This window comes from Colossoma macropomum, unplaced genomic scaffold, assembly GCF_904425465.1.
Source record: "Colossoma macropomum unplaced genomic scaffold, Colossoma_macropomum, whole genome shotgun sequence".
NCBI lineage: Eukaryota > Metazoa > Chordata > Actinopteri > Characiformes > Serrasalmidae > Colossoma > Colossoma macropomum.
In genome coordinates, this window is record NW_023494790.1 from 25139035 (window position 1) to 25152452 (window position 13418).

The 13418-nt window shown below is 38.9% G+C and overlaps 1 protein-coding gene across 1 annotated transcript in view; it reads left to right on the forward strand.

The window, feature by feature from the left end:
- nrg3b (neuregulin 3b) overlaps positions 1 to 13418 on the forward strand; it is a 215600-nt gene that overhangs the window by 160808 nt on the left and 41374 nt on the right. The gene's annotated exons all lie outside the window — the stretch shown is intronic.

Consider the following 13418-nt stretch of genomic DNA (forward strand, 5'->3'; position numbering starts at 1 on the left):
GAGCCGCATGTGGGCTTTAAAAAAAAGGGCCATGCTTTGAATTTAATGTACTGGTCATCAGAATGAGGGCAAATGAACATAATGTTTTACTAAAACTTAAAAGGCTGTTTTAATTAGATTTTAATGAAACTTAAAAACGCGTGTCCGTCTGACGGCTGCTGGCCAGAGACTCTAATCAACTGCTGTCCTCCCACCCCATCAGACTAGACAACAGGAGCGTGACCAAGCAGAGGGGAGACATATCTGTGCTGCCGCTCTTCGCCTGCATCAGAGGCCCTGGCGAGAGAGCGCATGCATGTTAAACCTGTCAGAGCAGATAAGCAGCAGAATAAATCCAATTCTCCACCACTGTGGATTTCCAAGAACTCTTCTAATTAAACATACGGACTTGATAGTAAAACGCTCATCTGTGGACTTTATCCTATTATTTAAGACTTACGCTGAAATGAGACTTAAAAACTTAATTAATTACATTTTCATCATGGATTAACATGTCAAAGTTTCGATGCGTTTTTAGACAATGCTACCACGGCCCAGACACAAATCTTATTACATCCCTGATTTGTTCTTTTAGTCAGCGAGATGGCGGGAGTCAGATTGCTCCCCGCGGACCTCTGCTGTGATGGGGGGGTTTCCTCTCTGTCATGTCAAGCACAGGAAATGCTGTGATAATGAACAATGACATGAAGACGTGGAGTCAGACCAGCCCACAAGAGCATGGTTAACAAATAGAGTGGCCACCCTCAGAGGACTGGCAGTGTAGGTGGAAAGTGTCTGCTACAGCGAGGGGAAACTGTGTGAGCCCTCACTGAAAGGGAAAAACAGTGGGAACTAGAACCACATAGACAAGAGGGAAATTTAATAAGCATTACAGCTACTTCATAAAAACAAATACAACTCCAGAGATACGCTGCTTACATAATAAAATCTATATTGAAAAATGCCACCGGGTAGTTTATTTTATGTGTTTACATGTTGCATCCACTAGAGTGCTGCGTGCGAGGAGGGAAGAAACATAATGCAGCTCACCTCCTTCACTGTCAGTCAGATCCTGAACAAGTGATTTCTCAAAGGGATGGTACGCAGATGTCAAATTTGGAAAAACAAAACCCCTCCATTCTTATCTTTTACAATACCTGAATATGCTCATTACTGGAACAAAAAATACAAGATAGCATCTAGCACCATGACTACAGCCGGGAGCAGCAAACAGCCTAAAATGTTTGCCAGAACACAGTGATTAGAGATTTAAAGCAATATAAATAAACAGCTTGTTGGCTGCAAGACAAAAGGCCCCTATATGATAGTGAGAGTCTATGAGACACTTGCAAATGAAAAATGGGCAGTTAAGGGTAGTTATGAATAGAAAGCTCATTAGAGCAAAATTGCATTTGAAAAACAACATCCCAATTTCTCTCTGTTTGTCAGGCCCATGGATTCATACTCGTTCTAGGTGGACAGTGATGTATATTTACCAGCCTCGCTGTAAAGACTCCAATATTTTCTGATTTATTCATCGGTGCGTTTTCACAACAAAGGTTATTTGTAAAACTTGGGACAGCTGTGAATTGCTATTGATTGGCTTCTAATTTAATTCTCCCAGCTGTGCAGCTAAGGGCTGTCTGTTTTCCCTCTGCGAGCAGCCGCAAAGATGCATGAGCTCATGCTCTCGGTTTTCTCTCTGCGCACAAATATATATGACCCCTGATGCTCCAATTACCCTTGATATTCTCTGGCTGGATTCTCGCAGTGAATTATGCCTGGCACAAAGTCAGGCTATGAGCTTTAGCCACTCCTGAGCTCCCTCGCCCTCCAAGAAGAGCCTGTCCGCTCCACACGGATGTGTAGTTTCCGTGGAGGCCGTAAACAAGCCTCTCGGTTTGTGGCCTGCGGCAGCTGTTGCTGAGCCAAGCTGAAGATGGCCACCGTTCACTGTGTGACCGAGAGAGAGAGAGAGAGAGGTTTGCACATCTGAGTGAGGGAGGACCTTAATCCATCACCTCCAGCTGACTGTGCTGAAGAGTGCCCAAACCTGGCACACTGCCACTTACATCTGAGCCTGCCTCCAATCATTTAATTCAGACCGAACCAAATGATTGGATGGCCTACCTCCCTGTCTACCTACCTACCTCATGACCTGCCCGCCTGCACATGCTCTGCTCACGTACTCGTTTGTGCATGAGTACATCATACAGCTCTATACACACATTCACACACAGCTAAAGGTAGCGAGCTAGGTTCATAAGAATGGCAGAGAAAGTTACACAGGTACCTATGACACCTTACTTTGCTAAAGAAAGAAAGAAAAGAAAGACTGTAGAAAAGTCTTCGAACAAGAAGAAGTTTGTTAAAGCAAAAGGTCGAACCAGAGTGAACATTAGTGTAGCTTTCCAACAGTGGAGAAACCTGAGAGAGTTGAAAGGCCTGTAAAGTGATGCCAAGGTTGCTGTTTTTATGTTAGACAGGTAATTATCTGGTTTTGTATTGTTTATGGGGGTATTTGCTATTTTCCTGCATTATGTAGCCAGCGTAGCTAGCTGCTTATGTAGCTACATTATGTATTAGTCCAACACTATGTGTTAGTCCGTGCATGTTCATGGGTTTTTGGGGAGTGGCTTTGGAAGTAGGGCATTGGATTTTTTAAAAACTAGCTTACACTTCCTGGTTTTGAAAACTCCAGCTTTAAATTATTATTATTTTTCAGTTTTAATCCACAGATAACATGCACTGAACAAAAGTATAAATGCAAAACATTTTAGTGAAAAGAATTTACTCATGAAACAGAATTCCCACATTAGTATCTGTAGTAACTTCAAAAAAGTTGGGATGGGGCAACAAAAGAGTGGTAAAGTCGTGTAATGCTAAGAAAACACCTGGCGCCTTCCAGACAACGTCTTTTTCGGGGAAGGCCTTGTTTATTTCAGCAAGACAATGCCAAACCACATTCTGCTTGTATTACAAGATGCCGTGTTAATGAAACAAAATTTTTTTTAGAGTAATTTTTGTACCAAATATTTTGGACCATTTCTATTGTTTCGTTTATCGTGAAGTTTTTTGCACAATGCCAAAGGTAACTAGTGTTTTAAAGTTATGCAAACAAGTAGGATGTGGAATATACCTCCTATTTGACGCAACCACTTCTGCAGTGCACCACATCTACTTCTGGTTAACATCTGAATAAATCTACAGGTATTTTTAAAGAGATACAGATACAGATAATGCTGATGAATTGCAATTGGTCAAATTATAAAAAAAGGAAAAAATTAAAGTGGTTGGTCGGGGGGTGGCTATAAACTATAAGTACTTTTTTGTTTTGTTTAAAAAGGTGTGGAAAATGGTTCTTTAAAGTGATGCCATAAAAAAGCACCATTTCCCTCAAAAACCTTTCAATGCATGGTTGTTTTATGACCATTATATAAATGAAAGGCATGAGTTTGAAAAACCTTTTTAAAGTTCAAAGAATCTCCATTCACTGTAAAGGTTCTATGCTGGGGTGGAGCTCTCCATTTCAGTATATGCGTGCAACTGGGTGCAAAGCCTGGATCAGGCACCATACAGAAATTGTAAAAAGCCTAATATAAGATTGTAAATGAACACACAGTGATGGAAAGGTCAGAAAATGATCTGTCACTGTTTTACAACTAATATTACTAAATTGTAAAACCTTATATGTGTTTTTGACATCCACGGCAACCACTGCCATAGGTTTTATAACAGTAACAGGATTTTCCTAGAGCCGTGCATCTAAGCTGGGATGAATTTTAGGAACATTTATTTTAAGAGTATGAACATAAACAGCTTGTGACCTACAATGACGTAGTGTTGTGTTTTTGTAGGCATTTCACTGGAATGTGTTGAGTTTACTTAATAAGACTTTGTAACTGGTGGCTTCACATTTGCTAAGTAAATTAATTAATTAATTAAAAAAGATGTCCACAAATTTCTTGTCAGAAAACTTACATTCCTTGAGTGAAATATCAGTTTGTTCTAAAAGCACATAAACATACTTACAACTCAAGTACACTATTACCATTAAATCAAGTCCTCAATGCATTTGCGTGGGTTAGTCACTGTTCTAATGGGTCTTTATATAGTATAGGGTTGATGGTAGCCCATGTGCGTCCTCAAATGTGTGCTTATGTATGCATGTGTACAAGTGTGCTCGTTAATGAGTGTGTGTGTGTGTGTTGTTTGTGCATGGTCAGAAGCGTGTTTGTGTCCCTTCAAGCACATTAGCATTTGCGATTATTTGAGCTCAATCATCCTGAATGTAGCTGACAGGATTAACATTGCAGAGGCAAATGTCAGAATCACACACGTCGCTTACAAAAGGCAACGACCCCTTTCTTTACTCAGAGCGATTTTAAAATGCCAGAGTGTGCCAGGTTTTAGGCGGTGAGGTCACATGCAAAAATAAAGCTTTTGAGTTGGCCAGATGAGTTGAGTAACAGTGCAGAAGCACAGGGGCCAGTGATGGGGAATATGCACATTGTTTGAACAGACAGAGATGTGTGTACTGGTGACTGCCAAAATTCACTACTCACAGAAGTTCTCTCTCTCTCTCTCTCTCTCTCTCTCTCTCTCTCTCATGCAGCAGGTGGCAGAATGCTTCTGAAGGCCCAGTTTGTAGACTAGAGATTTTTATGTGGTGCTTACCCACAACTGTCTGATTCATGCTATAGAACAGCTCAATGTTCGATATCTTAGTCCCAGTATTTGATCATCAGGTGTACAGAGTTCTTCAGGGGTTGTTAAGTAAAGGCAGTGCTTATGTATGAAACCATGGCAAATTAAAGAACTATTTCAGTGCCTAAATGATGGTTTGCAGTTCGGAAAGTGTTTTTTTACATGTGCCATTCTAATTATCCTACATTCGCCTCCACAAGGTTTTGATGTTTGCTGCTGGTATTTTTATGTGCATATGTGCTGAAACTGATACATAAACATTTATAAATTGTAGAAATGTTTACTACATGCATTAGCATTCCAGAGAAAAACAACATGTAACAAAATGCATAAAAGATTTTAACACACTAGCTCACCGCCTGCTCTTCCAGAGTACAATATATATGTCATCAAATATCGGTTTGAAGTATTCAAATCTAAACGTCTGTCTGATGCCGATAATATTTAAAATGTTTTTTATGTGTAAGTTTGTGTACCAAAATCTGCTGTCTGTCATCCGCTACATTCATTTCTCTCTCTCTCTCTCTCTCTCTCTCTCTCGCTCTCTCTCTCTCTCTCTCTCTCTCTCTCTCTCTCTCTCTATGTATATATATATATATATATATATGTATGTATATATCACTGTTGTTGGAAGAAAACCTTGTATCTCCAAAATGAGAACTTTACAGGAAAAAGAAAAAACATACTTTATTGTATGTCAAAGGAACCAGACTTTTTTTCAAAGTAATTTTGGGCCATTTCCTTTGGTTGATACATCATGAATTTTATACACAATGTAAAGGGCAACAGACATTTTCAGTTTCTGTCAAAAACTGAAAAATGTCAAAAATGGAGATATAAGGTTTTGTTCCAACAGCAGCAACATATGTACTGTATGGATTGGGGGGTGAATGGTATGTTTTGAAACTTTAACAATGTTTACACACTATATCAAATGTTTTTTTTGTTTTTTTTTTAAAGCCAGAAAAATTGGGTTTTATTGATATTGGCCCTCATTAAAATTAAGGATTGAACATTCCTATTTTGTCACTACCACAATAATAATGCTTCTGAAACTCTGAAAATATTTTTCTTTCAGTCACAAAACATTACTTCACTGCAGAAAATATGTGTTTCAGTGGTGATAATTCTTAGTGTTACACACTGGTTTTTTAGATTTGGGACAGATTTACTTCAAAACAGTGGGACCTAACTGCTCACCATGTGGCCGTGAGGGACAGGAATGCAGTCTCAATTCCTGCTCTACAGTGCAGGATTGTGGCACCTGTGGATTAAAACTCTTTGTTTTTCTTTTTATAACTCTGTTTTAGCAGTGACATGAAAACATGGAACAACATTTTAAAAATAAAGTTGTTTTTATTTTAAAAATTCAACTCATGATTCATCTAAATTTTTCAACTTGAAATCAAAAAGACCTGGTGAATATTTACAGTGATGTGTAAGGTTCCCTTTGGTGTAATTTCAGAGAGGCTGAACAGAATAAAACAGTCCTATCAAAATAAGCTATGTGTAAGTGTATTAGAGATCTGTATCAATACTCAGGAAGTACTGATAGGATGTATTCATTAACTTTATTATTGCAAACTTAAATGTCAATCTGATACCATGATACCGTCATATATTTGGAAACAAAATCAATATTAAATTTTATCAGTACCACCTAGCACCACTCATGCCCTTCCAGAGTCTCTGTAATGAATGCACCAGTGGTCTTATATGAGGCCTCTGCCTGTTTAATTGGCTAGCATACTTCTCAGCCAACCACAGAGGGAGCCTCCATGGGTAAATTTCCAGGATACCAAGAAAAAAAAAGAGAGAGGGAGCGTGAAAAAATTCAGCTCCAATAGACAAGTATCCCTTGAGTAATTTCACATCTGCTCGTCTCGCTTCTACCACGCAGGCTTTATCAGTGGAGCAGAAGTGAGAGCAGCCACATGAAAGAGTAAAAGTGTTGCCATAGCATTAATATTCCTAACTGTAGCTTACGGCCCTGGGACATTTTCTTGTGCTCTGCATATTCTGCACATCAGGAGCTATGCTGGATTAGGCGTTTGAGGAGGGGCCATCTTCTCTAGCCCTTTGCCACCTTCTTGCCGCAGGTTAGCATGTCAGCCTGCGCTCAGGTCTTGTATGGGCGTTTGTGCCACTGTGAATCTCACTTAGAGGGCTAAGGGCAAAGAGACTTTGCCTCTTTTGCCCCGATGCACAAACTGCACAAACTGCCAGTCCTGTTGTTGGTCTTGCCTTCGGGAGGGTGGGGGGTTGTTGAGGCTGTCACTAAGAGTGGCGAGAAACTTTATGAAGAGTCTTTAAAGGCCAGCTGTTAAGTCGCTAAATGTCTGCTCTGATTTGAATCCAGCTAAGGCTGCGGAAATGTCATAAACATACGTTGTGAGTTTTCATTCGGCCTGCAGTGCCATGTCACCACCAGCTTCCCCAGTTAATTAAAGGTTGACAGTATAGGTGCGAAGCCTTTAGCTATCAGAAACATAGAAAGCGGCTAATGCAAATATCTCAGTGTAGAGAAAAATGTCATAAAGCATTATCCACCACATCTGAGCAGTGAGTAGGCTACCTTTGTGTGTGAACTGGAAAGGTAATAAAAGGTTGCTTCTGCGTCATATACCAAGCTCCCTTACATAGATTCTGGTGAATGCTCATCCCAACGTCTCTTAGCATGTAAGCATTTTATCATCATTATGTGATGAAATAAAACTCATTGAAAAACACAGAACACCCCACAGTGATTTATAAGTCCAGTTCCATTCTGTTCTCCAGTTGAAAGCTAAAGTAAAGAGAGGAGCAAAGTAAAAGGTCATTCCACAGATAAAGCCACTCCAGATAAGGTATGTGTATATGTGGGGGGAGAAAAAGATAAGAAGTGCATCTAATTGGGTAGTCAACATGGTCAATACCAGTGCTCTCTACCTTTGAACATTCTATGAAATCATGATGCACATCTGATAACAATCTTCATTTGATTAAAAAAAAAGAAGAAGAAACGAAAAAAACATTCATATTCTGCTCCCGTTCGGGAGTGAATTCAGACTGCATGAAAGGCTTCAATTAATCGTGAAGGACAGGGATCGATTTAGAGTGGTGCACCTGCAGTCTGTGATACTGTGGAGAGATTTTGTCTTTAAATATTCTCTCAGTGTGTAATAAGGAGCTGGATGTGATTGACGCTGTGTGGCTGTGAGTCCTGACGTGAGATCGTTCGTGTTTGTCTCTCGCCGTCTGATGCGTTTTCCCTGTTTGTAAGGGACCACTGATCTCACTGATAGACTCAGTTACATCAGAGTACAGCTCCACTGAGCAGCGGGTTACTAGCAGAACCAGCTCTCGAGGTCATATCCAAAGATCTTGCCATCTTTCTCAATCGTTAACTTGTCAGTAAACAGTCTGACAAACGGTCTGCTCCGCCCACAAACACGCTCTTTCATAGCATCTGTTGCAAGGTTTAATGAACATTGCTTAAAAAAAATAAATAAATAAAAAATTAACACAGTTTTTGTCAATATACCTGCTTTTGAGTGCATTATGAATTAGGTTATGCACCGATATGGGAATTATGCCAATATCTGATATCTTTCATGTACAATGCCAGTACACAAATGACAGTGAGTATTCTATAAAAATAAAAAAGTAAGTATACTATAAATCTGCAACAGCCCAGCACATATGGTCAATACATAATATTTTAATCAAGACGTATTTTAATTTGAACTTTTTTAGATATTAAATTTAATTAATTAGAATTTAATTATTTATAAACCATGTTTTTCCTGACATCAGCTGATCAGTGACAGCCCTGTTGTTTATAAACATTGCAGAATATTTTGGCCTTATTTTGAAGCGATAGTCTGTCTTTTACAGAATTGGTAATAGACTACTTACATGCTAAAGTTCACAGGACTCAAATTTGCTGACATCGTGTCTTACTGTGTTTGCTATAGTAGCATGTCATGCTAATATTTATCAAAACCAACAGTCACAGGAGTTTCGATCACAGTTTGTCTATTTTTACCACAAATCATATCAGCATGTCTGTGAGTGACTGCAGGAAATTCAAACACATTTGCATCCCATGGTGGTGTCTGAAGAAATGGGCGTAAATTAACCAATCAAAATTGTTTATTAATGATGGAATTGACCAATCACATTGTGAAACACGTACATGATGTTGATATATGTGCGTATATGTACGACTACACCACTGACAAACAATACATGCTGATAAATTTATATAATGGAGAAATTTGGAGTAGATCCACCAGAATTAGTACAATGGAGAAGTACAATTATTTATATAAGGCTACCATTAGAAATATGAATAAAACACAGACATTTTAGCACAGTAGCCCTATGTTGCCTGAATGTTCTGCTCTGATGTTCAACAATTAAAAAATGTCATTAAATATCAGTCATAGAATTCTACACATCTGTCTGATATTTTTAAACAAATATCTGCTGAAAATATGATTCTCATATAGTTGTGCATTCCTATGGTTAATTTCAATTGATATTAATGTTGTAGGTGTTTGAAAGGTCAGTGTAAGCAGAGTGTCATATTTGTTGTTGTTTCCAACCAGGCTAGTCTGGATTAGCTACAACATAGTCCAGTTCAGCAGTGTAGCATTTTAGACTGCAAAGTCAATCTTATGCAGTCACTAAACAAAAGTGTACTACAGTTAAATGGAATTAGTGCCATTGTTCTTTAAAGCTTGTCCAACCTCACAAGAGTGTCTACGAAATAGCACATTTGTGGGCGGGGCATGGAAAGGTCAATAGTTGTTGGAAAAGATGAACTTTCTCTCTTTGCAGTTAATGATGAGAGAAAGCTTTAGGAGTGATGAGAGTTTAAAGCAATTACTGCTATTGCACTCACTGCACAGACTGAAGGGCCACATGAAGGATCTTTAAAGAGGATAAGATTTTTAACACATCTGAGACTGCTGTGCTCCTTCAGCCTTGGATTATCTCACCATCGCCAGTGAAAAAAAAACCCTTATGCTGCATATATAGTAAAAAGGAAAGCACTTAAGCTAGAAGTGTCATTCATATGTGTTTGTGTATCAGTGGCAAACTGTGACTGTTAGAGCAAGGCTTTCAATTCAGCACATAAATGTCAAAACTCTGTCAAAACATGAGAAAAAAACACCTCTGCGATAATTCTCCTAGCATCCCTATGGAATTCTAGTAGTTTGTCAGTGCTAACGGCAATTTGCATTAACATTTTTTAGCAGTTCTAGATTAAAGAAAGACAAGCTTCTAAAAGACATTACACATTTGAAGCTTGTGGCAGACATATTAGCATGTACTTTATGTTTACCCGTAGCAGTTTCACAGTGACTCATTCATTAGTGAGTTCTGGTACAGAGCTGCCGCCTCCGTTTTCCATTTCTAGAAACCCATTGATTAAACTGCCAATTGTGTTCACAGTTAGTGACGTATCTGGGATTTCCAAAATTGGTCTTGCTTACTGGAAATTAAAAAGGGGCTGGTTGATTCCTCTGTTACATCATAATTATGCTTATGGTTAATCAATAAACTTAGGCCCTCTCTTCCGCTCCTGAAGCCCTAACTGATAGGTGAAATATCTACCTAGATACCACGGAGAAAAACAAGTCTTTACTGAATAACAGAAACTATAAAAATGAGCAATAGTGGAAACCAAAGTCAATTCAATGCTTTTGGAGGGCTCCCCATCGAGGCAGGGCTCTGGTTAGCCAGGTCCACCATTACCCATGGGCCAACATCCCTGTTAGCACTTACTCCAGCATTCTTTGCCAGATTGATAATCTCTGTTATAGTCTTACCAAAATCGCTCCAAGTATATATGTGTATTAATTAGACGGTGATGTTCTGTTTATATAGCATATAAAGAAGTACAATGCAACAATATCGTTGCACATACTAGGATGAATTAATCTTGTAAGAATACATAAAAAATCACAGTCGCTTCTTTGATAGTTCTGTGTGTGCCTGTGTCTACATCTTCATTCCAATATTTTGTTGAATCTAAGTACTCATGGAAATTAGTAGTCAGTTATCCGAGTGTGCATTATTGAGCAACATTTCTCAACTGCCCAAGCCGAGCTACTCAGTGTGATCATGCGAGCTGTGATACAGGTACATTTCTAGAGTTATTATGATAATTGTAGTCCATTAGGTAATTCAAACTGCAGACACTTGTAAACAAAGGGCCTCGCAATGTACAAAATGCCTAGAAATTGTTTCATTTTGGGCTGTAATGTTTGTAATGTTGGGATTTTACAATTTGCTTGTTAAAAAAAATAAGTCCCCCCAAAGATGCCTCTGAAATCAGGAGCTGTGGCACTCCCTTCTGTCCCTAGTGCCCTTAATATGTTTAGCATGTACACTTTACGCATCTTTAGCCTGTTTCTTAAGAATAAACTAATTTCACAAAATGAACATTAAAGTACCAAACCTTTTACGCTGCTTATACACTTCTTTATCATAGCAATTTGCAAATATTATCATAATATTTGATATCAGTCATTGGAGCAGTGTCTATAAACGTTCGTTGTCGTATGAAATTCATGTACCTTTGTCTGATAATGCCAGTTACCCTTTACTTTGTATGAACATTTCATGATGAATAGACCTAGATCTGCATATAAAGTTGCGTTATACTTTAAGGAACTTTTTCTCTCTTCTGTAAAGTTTCCATTTCAGAGCTACAAAGTTTTGTTATGACAGCAACATTTCTGTGCATTTTCAGGCCTGCATTAACACTTTTGAGAAAGACTGCATTGTTCTTGACCTAAAAACACTGTGCTGGACAAAAGCTTTAAAATGTGTGACAATCGTTAGCAACTCTTTATGGTCTGAAGAGCGTGAGAAGCAGCCTGGACTCGTCTGGCTGGTTCTTTAGGCTTACAGTGTGCAGTGGCGTGTCTGAGTTAGAAGAAGAGAACCCCTCCTTTTTCCTGTCTTTATTTACAGCAGCTTGAATGCCTTGTTTTCCCTTTATCTTAGCGGCTTTGAACAGCACCTGCGCCTTGAATCTGCACCATGGTAACATGGTGGTGAGTCAGAGGAGAGGCTGGGCTGCACTCTTTTCTCTCTCCCTACATCTCTCACTCGCTCCATCTCTCACCCCCAGCCTCCAAACAGCTGCTGATCCTCAGGCGAGCCGATAGACTCAACAGCAACAGCTCTGTGGCGCAATGTCTCCAATTCACTTGGCAGCCGCGGTTGATAGATATGAGATATAAGAATCAGAACCGCAACCAGTTTTGTTCGCTCTTAAAGTCAACATGAAATCAGAATTGATCTTTTTAACCTTGTTAGTACCGCTCATGTAAAGCATGATTCGTCATAACACACTATTCCGTTCTTTTTCATTCTGTTCTTTTATGGCAATTTTTAAACATCTCAGATCAATGATGTCATATGTGGCATCAGAGGACATTGTACATAAAGGAATAAATATGTCCTGAACACTGCATGCCTCTGATTGGTCAACAAGTCAGGAACTCAGCCTCTGATTGGTTGACAAGTCAGAAACTCAGCCTCTGATTGGTCGACAAGTCAGGAGCACAGCCTCTGATCTATTTTACAAGGACTCCAAAAAGACAAGCCTGGATTACAAAGCTTCTGGAAGGGATATGATCGCACTCATTAGAACAGCACAAAGCTAGCCTTCCTAAAACAAAACATAAATAAGTCTCTAGGATTCAGCGTTTCTCTAGATTTATTCTTTTACGTAAGATGTTCTTTGATGTCACAAACGATTGTTGACCTGAGTGGGTTAATGTGAATGTAATGACTTTTGCCCACCTCAGAGCATCTTTTGTTTTTTTTAATTATGTCAGTCTGCACCAGTGGGAAGGGAAAAAAATATTAACCAATAATATCATGTTTCACTCCTTCTCACCACCCGCATCTGTCACTGAGCAAAACCCACAGCTAGCTTAGAGACCATTTGTATTTGTCTCATATGTATGTCATGGTATGGAAGGAAAATACACTATAATTTCTGTTTACTTTTTGCTTATGATTTCACGTTGACCTTAAAAGTAAAGGTGCCAAATAAAAGGTTCTTTGGAGCAATGCCATAAAATAGTGGTTCCCAACCTAGTCCTTAGGGCCTCCCAGACAATTCACATTTTTGCTCCAACACGTGGATGAAGGAAAAATGAGGATCGTCTAGAGGGCCCTCAGGACTGAGATGGGAAAAAGAAGAAGAACTTTACAAAGGATGATTCTTTAAAGAAACATTTTTGTAAATGAGACTGAGCTTCAAGAACCTTTTTAAGGAGTGTTTAAAGAAAAATGGAAAGGTTCTACACCAATTGCACGTTTTTCCAAGAACCATACAACTAAGCTGAGAGCCATTTAGGACCTTTTTTAAAAGTATGTGTTAAACATACAAGGAATTTGTCTTCCTCAAAGCTTCTGTTGTAAAAGCAATGGTTATATATAGAACCATGACAAAGAAGCATTTTAAAGCTTAAATAGACTCTAACTATTTACTTGTAGACGTTGCATCACCTGTCTTACAATACTCTGAGGGATTCTCATATTCATTTTAACAGATCATCATTACAGGCTTGTAACAATAGGCATTGAAATTCAAGGTTCTCTGTGACACGCTTTTAACAGTAGTTACTGGTTTTCACTGGTATCATTGATTCACAGATCTGTTTCTCATTGTTACTCTGATAGGCCTCTAATGGTAGGCATCAGTTATCATTGCCTAATCT